Genomic DNA, 13542 nt, shown 5'->3' with positions numbered 1-13542 from the left:
TGCAGTTCTGCAACTTCAGTTTTTTTTTCCAGAGTAGGTTTCATTCCGTCCTCGTCGCCATTGTAAAGTTACTAAGCCTCTAATAACGACAGGACGCCGTATGTAGTTGTGCACTGTATTTACTTAACTTCTTCTCTACAGAGAGCGCCGAGCCCGTGCAACTGTGCTCCCGGGTTCGCGTCGTTTTCCCACATCATGCGCGCGCATCCCTATAAGATGGCCGCTGGCACGTCGCGTCATGACGCGACGTACAACCACTGTAACGCCAACTCTACAGATACTTACAGCCAAGCATAGAAATACAGATATTACCTGAATGTTAACTAATATTCAGAAAAATGGTAATTGAAAAGGAGAGTTTAAAATCCGAAACTTACATCTGCCTCGGCAAAAGAGAGTCCTCTTTTCCCATAAGCGCTGTGATGAAAACTTCTTAAATTCTTCAAAACTTGAAGAATTCTTCCAGATATAGTCACGCGTAGGTTCTTTTCAGGGTTTAAGCACCATCGTCGCCAATCATCACAAACACCATCCCATTCTTGTTGCCATTGTTGTAAAGATGATGCGTACAGGATAAATAAGTTAATATCCTTTAATAAGCTTACATCCACAAACAGCTAGGGAAGTACGGACGCAGCCGTCACTCTCTCAACACACCTCTCCGCGACTCAACAGAAACACATAGAATCTCTAACTCCAAACAAAGGTAAACTCACGAGCTGCGCTAACCAAGACCAGCTCAAGGTAATTATATGCAAGTGCTCGAGCTGCGCTAGCCAAGCCTAGCTCGAGGTAAATGCACATGAGCGTTCGAGATGTGCAAGCCAAACCCAGCTCGAGACACAACACCTTGCAGTCACGAGGCAGCCCAAAAATATCTAAAGAGAAATGCAAGTTTCCACCACTAAGAAAAGCACTAGCCCATGAAAGCTGACCTGCTAAATCTACTTGACTTACTTGGTAGTTCATCAATTAGTCAAGGCTTAGCTCAGAGGAGGTAGTGTGAGGTTTAGGTTATATTATGCTTCAGAACGACACAATCACAGATACAATAAAGATGTGAATGTCCCACTTGAATTGTGAGTTTTTGCAAATGCACAAGTCTTAAAAATACCTCAGGATTACATTGAACAGTAAAAATAGCCCTAATCAAAGAACAAACGGAAGGATAATACATAAAAAATATAGTGGGTAAAATGACACCTGCGTCACATTCCTTGTCCATTTACTCCCACTGAAAGATCACGAACAACAAGGTTAACTTTAAAGAGATACAGTGTTGCACTATGCAGATGCGAATTTGGAATAGGAATGTAATTCAAAGCAATAAGTAATCATTAAAAATTTGTCAAATGTAATTCCTAACTGAATTAAAACATTGTGCTGTAAAAGGTTACTTTGTTTCAGTGCGCCCAACCCTTTCTTGATCATGACCATGATTATCAGAAACACCTGAAAAGTGGCAGAAACAAGCATTTGCAATGTAATGAGTCTCGCATTTACGAGACTTTGAACTATTGGCATTGTAAATGACAATGCAGTTTATATAGGTTTTGGTTTTTAAAACATAAATAAAAACCATTGTCATTTACAATGCCAATAGCTTAAACTCACGCAAATGCGAGACCTATTGCATTGCAAATACTTGTTTCCTGTTTATGTCAATGCTGAACGCGGCCACCTGCCATTTCCGTTTGTTTTAGTTACTTTTGGTACAATCTCAGTACCCGTGTGGGTGCCGCGATTGCATTTAAAGTAAAGAAATAAAAAATGCATTTTTATTTTCTATTTCTTACTTTTGATGCATTTGTGGCCCCCGCGCTAGTGCTGAGATTGTAACAAAAATCATTAAAACGAAAGGAAATATCAGGGCCGCGAGTAAAAAAATTAATAAAAAACTGTGATCTCGGAATTGTGGTGGGACGGGCAAACACGGCAGAAAGCTGGCATGGCGTGCTTAATTTAGCAAAGCATGTCACACCTTCAAGTAAGAAACTCAATAAAGAAAATAGTGCTTACAGACTAAAATAAAGCATTCTGTGTAACAACCGAAGTAAAGGGGCCAGTCGCCATGGGAGTTTACGGAAGAAGACAAGGAGCTACTAAGGAGGGACTAACAAGCCCATTTACGAATCATAAGCCAGCATTTACGAAGGATAATGACACAAGCCAATGACAAACATGGGCAGAGAGTGGGCGGGGCTTCTACTCCATACCCCACTACAACAAGTCTCGCAGAGCAGCGCATGCTCGCTGGCTCAGGCTTGACCTAAAAAGCACAGGTGCAGCATGCAAACCTATAAAGCAGGCCAGCACAAAAGAAGCAAAATGAATGGGATTTTTGCTCATTTCTCCCTTAAAAGTTAGTTATTGTGGGCCCCTTAAAAAGGGGATATTGTGCAACTTCTGTGATCTAGTGACTCTTGGTTAGCGATATCACAGTTGGGAGCCCGGACAAAGTTGGGCAGATGGCTATCTAATCCAGGGGACAAATGAGGTGTCAGCCCACAGGAACAAAGGCACATACATAGACTACTCAGGTCCTTCTCAGAGTCTCTATTTCTGTCTAACATGTAGGTCAATCTTGGTTTGGATGATTGTGTAAAAGGGCCATCTCAGGGGTCCAAACCAACAAAAGGAAGGGAGTTTGCTCACTAAACAGAGTCACCATTTATTTATCCTGTACCTGAAGATTTTAATTCCTGGTGTAACCCTTCTTGGGTCTCCAGTGAGAGGGAGAGTGAGATTGTAAGTTCTGTTTCTGTTTCTTTGCAGAGGGATCTTCCACACAGGAATTGTGAGCAACAGCAGGGCAGGCAACCATGATTTTAACTGGGCCTTTAGGCTTGATCCCAGCCTTCAGGAAATGGGTGGTGCTCAGCACCACATTTTGGAAGCGCCACAGCAGCCTACAAAAAGGTGTGTGTCAGTGTTCTTTCCCAATCTAGAGGGAAGTTAGAGCTTGTATGTTCATTCACTGGCAGTCGGGCAACAACCTAATACCAATCTGAGCCAGTTCTGCTCACAATCATCAAAAATTAAATAAAATGAAAAATACATATGTTAAGGTCATGGAGAACCAACCACAAATTCCAAATAACCTGTTTGGAATGGAGTTTCCATCCACAGAATGATTTCTCGGAAGGCATCCTTGGATATCTACCCGTAATGCATTGTGGTGACCAGTGTTTATGTTCATCTATACATGGTGTTCTTCAAGCTCTGGTTGGAAACCTTGTGTATTTCACTCAGGCAAGTTCAGAACGCCAAGAAATCAGGAGATGAAAAGAGGGGAATTGGCTGCCTCTGTTGTCCTCTGCCAACAGCAGCCATCTTTAGCCTTGCATAGAACATTCATACAAATAAATATATTTTGTCAATTTTCTAGGAGTTACCCTAGTGAAGTTGCACTGAAGGTGATCACAATCAATGTTCTGGCTGCAAAACTGCACTTAATTTCAGAAACATCATTACAAAATAATTAAACAATTTGCCTTAATTTACTGGTCTTCATTTTTGAGGCCACTATGCATCACTCCCAGTGCAGTTACTCTGTCTGAAAAAACTGTAACTGCTGTGTGTGAGCACGACTTAGGCATAGGGTCAGATACTGTTCGATGAGGGGTAACCCTTTGGGTAAAATATATAAGAAACATGTGTCTGTGTGTGTTGTACTGTTGATGAGTCTTGCTCGGCTACATATGGGTGATCAGGTATGGGTTAAGAGGTTCAATAAGTTGTGTTGTCTTCTCTGATGTCTAGTAGGGCAGACAGTCTTAGTTACCCATGTATCTTCATCTTTGACAGCAGATCTTATGATTCTTAATGCCTCAGATCGGTGAAGGGTAGGAGTCAACAACATAGAAATATGATTGTAGACTTTTTCAATTAATACTAGTCTGCAAGCAACATAAAAGAAGTACCATTCCATTACCTGAAGATTTGTTGTTGCAAATAACTATTAAGTGGCTGGAAAAAACTGGAGGAGAAATCACTGGTGGGACTTCTCAATGATTCTATCCCGTATAATGGAGAAAACAGTGGCGGCCGGCATGGATCGGGGTGGCAGGAAGGTTGGGGTGGTGAGGCAGGGGTGGCGGACAGGGAGGTGGAGGAAAGGGGGTAAATACAAATTATAATAAACTTACCTCCTCGCCTCTTCTTCCTCGTCGCGTCTCTCCACTCCTCCCGCCAGCCGGGAAACACCCAGGCTCCCCTGAGCAATGCAGCGTTGTGATTGGTCTGACTGCTCTGGTTCAGTGCTCAGACAGGGACTGGGGGCCCGGGCATGTTCTCCACCCAGGCTGTAATACTGCCTAGGTGGAGAACATGCAAAGTGCGCATGAATGTTTGGCTGGCCTGAGACGGCCAGCCAAACATTCATATGCATTTAGGGAGTGAAAACCACTCCTCCCCTCCCCTCCCCTCCCCTGCTCTGCCAGCAGAGCCGCCCGGTCGAGCCTCGCAAGGCTGCCATGCCAACAACAAGAAAAAAAAACAGGATAATACCATTGAGTTATTATCATTTTAGTTTTCCTTAAACTGCTGAAAATCAGTGGGTGAGGATCCTCCGTCTTGGCAGCGGAGCTACCACTTGGAGGAAATACCAGCGGATGATTCTGGTGGAATTGCAGCTCTTCTGTCTGTTGCATTGAATTCAAAATCAAACATAACATGGCTTTTAAGTAAGTATTGAGATTTATTGCAGAGCAGAGCAAGTTGGGAAAGAATAGAGCGCCCTATATCAGTGAGGGATCTTCCTAGGTTTTGTATGTTTAGGTGGGATTTTGATATTCGATTTGCACATTTTTAATTAGATATATTTTCAATTTGAGGCGCTGGTAGGTTAAGTGATTGCCCTGAACACGCCGGAGTGTTTGCTTATGACAAAGCTGCGGGTATCCCCTAGCACTACACGTTTCAAGGTCACTGGTTAGCCCACAAGGCATCCCCTGAGCCCCCCTAGATTATGATAGTTTTCTGCCACTTTCTTTAATGACGTGCAGATTGATAAATGTGCTTTGCTCAAGTAACTTTTGGGTAGCCACAGTTTCCATGTGCTTTGTGCCTGAGGTGAAATCCCTTGATAGGTGGCTGCTAGAAGTTGTCAAGTGTTAGATCAGCTGAGGGATCTGTCGGTTCTTCTGCACATTCCAATTAATGTTTGAAATGTGTCATTGGGGCGCTGATGGGGAGCGCCCCTTGCCTCAAAAGGGTCACAGATCACGGGTTCAAAGATCATGTTTAGATCAGTGCTTGAAATGGAAAAATAGAAGTGCAGGTACTCTGTGCCTGCTTGTTTCTGTAAAGAGCCAGTACTCGCCAATTAAAAGTATTACATTATTCTTGAGACGTGCAGGTACTCTGCTTCTCAAAATAAAAAAAAATGCTGCTACTCAGTAGTCAGTACTAGGCAGGACCAGCCCATTAAAGCACTGGTTTAGATGCCTTTACTTGCCTGAGCTTTCCTTAAATAAGTGGAAAAAAAGTAAGGCAGCCAGCTGCCCCCTTAGAGAGACATCTTCCAAATGTCCTCTTTTGAACCTCTCGGAAGCGACGCATTGACTTGTCTGAGCGGAACCGGCTCAGTTAAGAAAACGGAAGAACAATATTTGCCTCAAATAAGTCCCCTGACATGGACAGCTGAAGAGCCTGGCGATGCGGAGTCACCGCGCCCTCTGTTCCAAAAATGCATTATCGAAAAAGCGGTCGAAATCGCGTCAGCCCCACAGAGATTAGGAACACGATTTCGAGTCGCTTTTAATTATGTTTTCATTTTGTTTGTTTTATTCTAGCCGTTTCTCTGTTTTTTTGACAGCTTGTGACAACAGGCAACGAAAAAACGAGGTGAACTATATTTAGCATTTCACGTTTAACACCGACTGCCATTTAAACATATGTTTCCTGCTCGTTCCTTGATCACTGGGTTCTAATCACCCAGAGGGCGCGCGTGCTCAATAGACCTGTTATCACCACATCCCACTCGCGCGCCATGTTTCCCTGCGTCATATATTTACTTTGAATTGGCCATTTAACAATCATCAGAGTAAAAACAAAAAAAAATCTTCTGTTTCCTGTTTTTGTGCAGTGACATATCCGGCAAAATTAGAGTGATAGATGAGGAGCTTTAAGCTTCGAGGTGCTTTTCGGAATTGTGACATTTTTGTTGGTATGTTGCTACATATGCAGCCGTCTTCCTGTTGCCGTTGAAATCTTCAATCACCTTCTGATCATTAATATCAAAGCCATAGTATAGCGTCTAGATCATCCTTTCCAAAATCGATTATATGAGAACCATTTCTTAGGCAATACTGGCAGTAATTATTTGTAAAATGGGAAAATTGGAATATTAAAAAGCATAAAAACGGGCTATTGTTTAATCAATTTTTTCGATGACACCAATACCTTGCAGACTACGTCAGAGCAGGTTGATACATAAAAACAAACAGTAGAAAAATAATGCCTAGTGTTAGGTGAGATATAGAACATATTAGTGTAGGTTAATGAAACCTAGGATAAACTGGGGCATATTTATTGAATTTCCGGTATTGTTGTGAGTTCCTATTAAGTATGCATGTATGTATGTATGTGTGTTCTTATATAGCGCTCGACTTACCCTAGGGCATCTCGGCGCTTGCATTGGGAACTCGTACTGGGCATCCCCAAGGTGAAAGCCAGGCATCCCGCCGTGGGGGGGCCGTAGTGGAGATTAAGCAAGCTTAATGCCCAGAGTTGCAGAGTGTGAACCCGTGATACGAATAGAGTAATTAAATAGTGAGGACTTGTGTATAGCTAGCAGAGCGTTGATAGTGACTGAGTACTTTAGGATGGCATCAGTTGGAGTAAGTGGTGTAGCTAGGATGTCATGGGCCCTTAGGTAGGCAAGGAAAATGCTCCCTGGCCACAGTTTCCTAGCAAAATGCAGCCAAAATTAGGGTCAAGATGGCTTCCTTCAAATACCCGTGTCTCGATGCTGCTGCGCCCGCTACACTATTGATAGCTGAACCTCTCGTTGGAGACCAGTAGGTCTCATGCGTGACATGATCTCCAGCCTCATTAAAGTTTGGTGTAGCCAGCATTTGGGTTCTGTCCACTCCTCTGTTTTGTTTTTCCTACTCCTTGGGCTTGTTTACAGGTGGACCCAGTTGGGCGCAATAATCATCGCATCAATAAAAATAAAAAAATTGAGGCGTTCATAATTTGTAGGATGCATTTTTTTTTATATAGCGTGAACTCAACCCGAAGGTATTGGAGCGCTTTACATGAGCACCAGTTACATTATACAAGGACACATTCAGTTTTTGGTAGGCACCGGGAGATTAAGTCATTTGCCCAGAATCACAGGATGTTAGGTCGACACAGAGACTCAAAGCTGGTTCCCCAGCTCCAAAGTCGACAGCTCTGGCCGTTAGGCCACATCCTCATTCGTTATCCAAATACATTATCACATATTCAGGGTTCTTGGAGAATAACATACAGATTTTTGTTCTTACCGCATCAAAATCTGCGTGTTACTGTAAATACCGCACACTTTTTTCCATTAAATTATGGCAGGTTTATCTGCGAAGTTTAACGAAGGATAATGTCTTTCATAGGGTGAATACAACACAAGTCCGAAATATGACACTGGGCACATAGGGACTTGTTTTGGAGTTAAAAAACGACTACTCGCTCATAATCTGGGCTATTTTGCTCTAGGTTCCCTGTTCTCATTTCACAGTTTGAAGTAATAATTCAGTTTCAAAGATATTTCTTGAGATGTATGTACTTAAATTGCTCTCTCACTCTTATGATAGCATTGCACTGCCTCGGCCAACGCACTCCGAAATCCCCCAGCATGTCAGGGACATTGCTGTTTTGTTTTTGTTTTTTTCAAACCAAATCCCAACTTCGGACAGTTTTCGTTGAAAAACTAAGAAGACAACTGGCCTGCTATTCTGCCACACTATGGCTGGCTGTAGTGTTAATTTGTAAACAAAAAATACTAATAAGTGCTAGGACCCTTTTTAGGAGGACACTACAGCGTGAAACACCCATTGCCCCAGCCAGCACGGCCAATGTTCTACCAACACACCTACTGATCCGCTCACTCCTAAATGTGTGACAATTCAGACTATTCCTTGTCGTGAAAGCTACAAGAATTACTTGGTCAGCAAGTATTCGTAATTTTAATGCATATTTAGTTAATAAACAACTGTTGTTGTACTGATCTCTAACTTAGACAGACAGCGCCACCATGTGGCAGACTGTCATGAATGCTGGTGTGGACAATTAAGTGCCGGTGCTGACCATCAGAAACCACCAGCTCAAATTAAGCACTGGCTGACAGGCATTCTACAATTTCACTGACAGTGGTCATTGTTGACAGAAATTCTTTAGAAACAAAATCTGCTTCAACTGGGTGAGAATCATAACTATGTTAGATGGGTCGTAATAGGCCAGCAGAGTTGTCCACTTCTCCTTCCAGTTGTTTGATAGCTTTCTACCGTACCTTAAACAAGTCTATAAGGTGCACATTTACTAAAATGTCATGCAGCATAGTGCACCAACTAAACTTGCTGTTTCCTGATTGTGGGAATGGGAGAGACATGGGCATCATCATATCTGATAAGAGATGGTGCTGTTGTTTTCTCCCCCCTATTCTGACACACTTTAGGCTGCTTTGTACCATGCACATACCCTTGCTCAATAGTGCAGCTGAGTGTGCATGATGTCTAGCATAGGTTTTGTACTCAAAGTGTTCCCCTCCAATTCAAAATTCTATCATAGACATAGTTTAAAGCTTTTATAACTTTGTATGTGTGCTATACAGCACACATGTAAAGTTAGAAGCGTTTTCGGAAAAGAAAGCTTTTCTCAAACTTTATGTCTATCTCACAACATTGTATATTTTTGGTGCAAAGCTCTATCTACCTTTTTTTTTGGCAGATAGGGCTTTGTATTAAAATCCATAGGTGGTTGCCTGGGGATGTTCCCTTGAGCCAAAGCAGCACTAAGCACTATTTTCCATTACTTTAGGGCTGCTTCATTGGCGTAACACAGGCCACCGCAGCGGTATGTAACTGTTACCACAGATTTTTTAGCACGCAGTACCGTTACCACGGATCCATTACCACGGATCCATTACCACGCAGGACCCATTACCACGGATACCTTTACCACGCATTATTCTACAACGCAGGTACTATTGCAACGCATACCATTACATCGTAAGTTTAGGTAAGTTTATAGGTAAGTATTGGGGTATTGGGTTTGTGTTTTGGGGTACAGGGGTATTTTTAGGTTTCTGGGTTTGGGTTTTGGGGTATAGGGGTATTTTTAGGTTTCTGGGTTTGGGTTTTGGGGTATAGGGGTATTTTTAGGTTTTAGGGCTGGGTTTGGGTTTTGGGGTACAGGGGTATTTTTAGGTTTTAGGGCTTGGTATGGGTTTTGGGGTACAGGGGTATTTTTAGGTTTTAGGGCTGGGTTTGGGTTTTGGGGTACAGGGGTATTTTTAGGTTTTAGGGCTGGGTATGGGTTTTGGGGTACAGGGGTATTTTTAGGTTTTAGGGCTGGGTTTGGATTTTGGGGTACAGGGGTATTTTTAGGTTTCAGGGCTGGGTTTGGGTTTTGGGGTACAGGGGTATTTTTAGGTTTTAGGGCTGGGTTTGGCTTTTGGTGTACAGGGGTATTTTTAGGTTTTAGGGCTGGGTATGGGTTTTGGGGTACAGGGGTATTTTTAGGTTTTAGGGCTGGGTTTGGGTTTTGGGGTACAGGGGTATTTTTAGGTTTTAGGGCTGGGTTTGGGTTTTGGGGTACAGGGGTATTTTTAGGTTTTAGGGCTGGGTATGGGTTTTGGGGTACAGGGGTATTTTTAGGTTTTAGGGCTGGGTTTGGTTTTTGGGGTACAGGGGTATTTTTAGGTTTTAGGGCTGGGTTTGGGTTTTGGGGTACAGGGGTATTTTTAGGTTTTAGGGCTGGGTATGAGTTTTGGGGTACAGGGGTATTTTTAGGTTTCAGGGCTGGGTTTGGGTTTTGGGGTACAGGGGTATTTTTAGGTTTCAGGGCTGGGTTTGGGTTTTGGGGTACAGGGGTATTTTTAGGTTTTAGGGCTGGGTTTGGGTTTTGGGGTACAGGGGTATTTTTAGGTTTTAGGGCTGGGTTTGGGTTTTGGGGTACAGGGGTATTTTTAATATATATTTACAAATATTACAATTAAAATTAATGTCATTAATATAATTATTTAATGATTAAATAATGAATAATTAAGTTAAATATTAAAAAAATAATTATTTAAAATATAATAATGGATAATTAAATTTAATATTACATAAATAATTTTTTAAAATATATATATACTTACCTATACTTACGTTGTAATGGTATGCGTTGTAATAGTATGTGCGTTGTAGTGTATTGCGTTGTAAGGGTATCCGTTGTAACATGACCTGCGTTGTAAAAAATCTGTGGTAATGGTATGCGTGCTAAAAGTACGCGTGGTAACGTCATATATCCCACCGCAGCCACTACGGTCGAGGGGGGGTGGGGGGGGGGGTCGAGATGCAAAGGGATCCCTCAGCACAATACTCAGGCCTGAGAGCTCCGAATTAAATCCAGAGGGGGGGGGTGTCCTCCATGTACCTTTCAGGGGGCCCCCTCAACTTTTGTTATGCCAGTGGGTAGCTTTCCACTGCAAATCAAGATTTTCCCTGGCCACAACTCACCCTGGAAGCCAGTGACCTGGGGTATGTGGACCAAACTGGATGAGTTCCTGGGTCAGTATGAACCCCCGTGAGCAACAGGATCACAGAGAGATCTACCAAAAAGGCCTTCTCCACACATGAAGATAGTAGGGCGATCGAAGTACCCTTGCGCACAACCTTCTTTTCCTTTCCTATATGCACTTTTTCTTTTCCATCTTTTCACTCACCTTCACTCTGATAGTGGGACAGTACTAAGGGGGACATCCAATCATGTAAACCATATTGAGTACCTCAAGCAGGTACGACCAGTTGGGGATGGCACCCTGTGAATTAAAAGCGATGTTTAAATGTATGTGTAAAATTCATAATAAAATACTTTGAAATAAAAAAAGAAGAAACTCTAATTCAAGACTTGGTGAAGATTGCCAATTTTGTGACACTGCACCGGCTCAAATTCTTGTTAAACTTCCCCAAAGCCTCTAGATATTGGTCCATCAAGTAGGAACATTGCATTCTGGCATGCTAAAACCTGATGAATAGATCAAATTACTCAAGAGGGCCATTAAACACTAAAGAATTACGAGTGGCCCCTTATAATTGCCTGATGCGTTGCGGCATAGCGACCATCAGATATGTGAGTATCTAATTGCACTTTCTGTAAATTGTGAAAGTCATAGTGACTATATTCCCATTGGCAGATGAATACCTTTATCACTGGATGCTTTAATCCTTACTTATCAGGCAGCAATAGCCCCTGAGTGTTTATTTTAAGTAGGGACGTGAGAAATTATCATTCTGATGGCAGAACTATATGTAGCTAAAACACGTCAGGCCAGATTAATGCGGCGCAAAGCAGCGCACATAGCAGCGTTGATCAACTTTGAAGCACTAAATATTCTAATAAAATGTGACCCCTGCACAGAGCCAAAACCGCTTTGCACTGTGAAGGGTCAATCCCCGCTAACGGATGCCAAAAGGAGGTGTCTGGGGCAGAACTGTGCAAATTCCCATAGCTTTTGGCACAAACTTGGGGAGAAACTAAAATGGCTTCAGATGTCTGTGCGCCAAAATCGAACACCAGGCGAAACTTGGTGCAAACGAGGAAAGAAACTTTTTTTTTAATGACACCAACATGTTACACATTCACTGTACACAGATATATATACATCAGTCGGAGCTTGACTGCAGCTATTTTTGGGTGGGCATTGTACTGAAGGGTGTCATCAGATACCAAATTTACGCCCATCATTATTAGGGTGCCTTTGCACGCTAAGAAATGCATCGCGCAAAACATATTTTTTTTCCACAAGTGTGACATTTGACACTAAGTCCCATGACTCTCTATCTATATGTCTTGTGCAGCAAAGATTTTTCTCATTCGGGTAGTGCAGTACCGCTGTTTTTTCACGGAGAACACCATTGCATGTAGAATAGTAAATCTGAACTTTAGGATTGAAGTGAGGGAAATTACACTTTGCAAAACTTTGCCTTCAGATTAATATTTACAGGGTCGGAGGTAGGGTTTAGGAAGGGTGAGGTTGCTGTAAGATCATCGGTAGTGTAGTGGGAGGGGGCAGAGCATGCAGAGCCAGGGTGCGGTGAAAGGCATAAAGAGGCACAGGATGGGCAAAAGAGGTGCAGAAGAAGCTAGGCACATGAACAGTACTAACAGGAAGTGAACCAAATACTTTTTAAATCTGCATTTCATTTATGTAATTAAGATTACAAAGTGTGCCATCTGAAATCATAAGTCTACACATCCTACGTGCACAGCAGTGGTCCAGGGTTTGTGGTAAAAAATCACAGACCCTATTCACTAGTCAGAACAAATATGATTTAGTAATTATTTTCTTTGGATCTATTCTTTTTATTAGATTCCGCCCAACTGCTTTCTATGCAACATCTTTCATTTTAATCTGGAGATCCATCTCGAACCCGAAATCTGATAATTCTGGGTGGTGTTTGTGTGGTTCCAGAAATTAAAGTGGTAGAGTAAATTATTTTCATCAGACTTACGATATACATAAGTCACCAAAGAATGTGGACAGGGCATTGCCCTGATGGACATCATAGTTGGGCTGAAGTTGTGAGGCATATGGAACGATTTGGTGGTCTACTGAAAGCAGCCAATGGGAATGTAAGTACCAACCCCTATACTACAGACATTCTCATCTGCACTTCGCTATACTTCACTACTGTGGCGTTATTATTAAGGCCATCATAAGAACGTCTTGAGATGATAGATGTTTCATAGCAAACTGTTTTCCATCGAAGAAATGTTCCTTTTAACTTATGAATAAGATATTGTTTGTCTGCTCTCATAGCCAGCACAGTCATTATCAAACCCCTTTCTATTATATTATCTTTATTGCAAGCAGTTACATCAACCAAAATTCTAACGCAAAGCTGATTCGACTACACCAGTTGTTCCCAAATGTAGACCTGAGTTCAGTCCTGCCAAGTATCACACATCACCCGTGACGCCCACGCATTTCGGTGCGGTGTTCCGCATCACCGCACTGAAATGCATTGTCACGCATTTTCCCACCTGCCAGAGCACTCTACCAATGGCGTCTGTGCACCGGCTCTCTGATGCTCCGAGAGACGGGCTGCTTGCCGCCGTAAGCTCCTAAATAGTGGCTGTGAGTGTTAGCCGCTACAATATATCCCTCCCAGCTGCCTGCTGGTTCCTGGAAACATTTAACAAAGCGGCAAATAGTGCCAGCCGCGCGCGCAGCTTTCACCAAACACTGTACTGACTCACACAGGGGGGGGAGGGACTGCCCTCTCTCAGCAGTCCTTAACTGCTGTCAATCACTGTGGCACTGCACGCCATGGGGGCCGGGATCCGGATGTGCCG

At 42.7% G+C, this 13542-nt stretch overlaps 1 protein-coding gene across 2 annotated transcripts in view; it reads left to right on the top strand.

The window, feature by feature from the left end:
• Positions 1-13542, top strand: part of VIPR1 (vasoactive intestinal peptide receptor 1) — an 849588-nt gene that overhangs the window by 244432 nt on the left and 591614 nt on the right. The window lies entirely within an intron of this gene.

The sequence above is a fragment of the Lissotriton vulgaris genome, chromosome 10 (genome assembly GCF_964263255.1).
Source record: "Lissotriton vulgaris chromosome 10, aLisVul1.2, whole genome shotgun sequence".
Taxonomy (NCBI): domain Eukaryota; kingdom Metazoa; phylum Chordata; class Amphibia; order Caudata; family Salamandridae; genus Lissotriton; species Lissotriton vulgaris.
The sequence above is the reverse complement of the archived record's forward strand: the minus strand, read 5'-3'. Positions and strand labels throughout refer to the sequence as shown.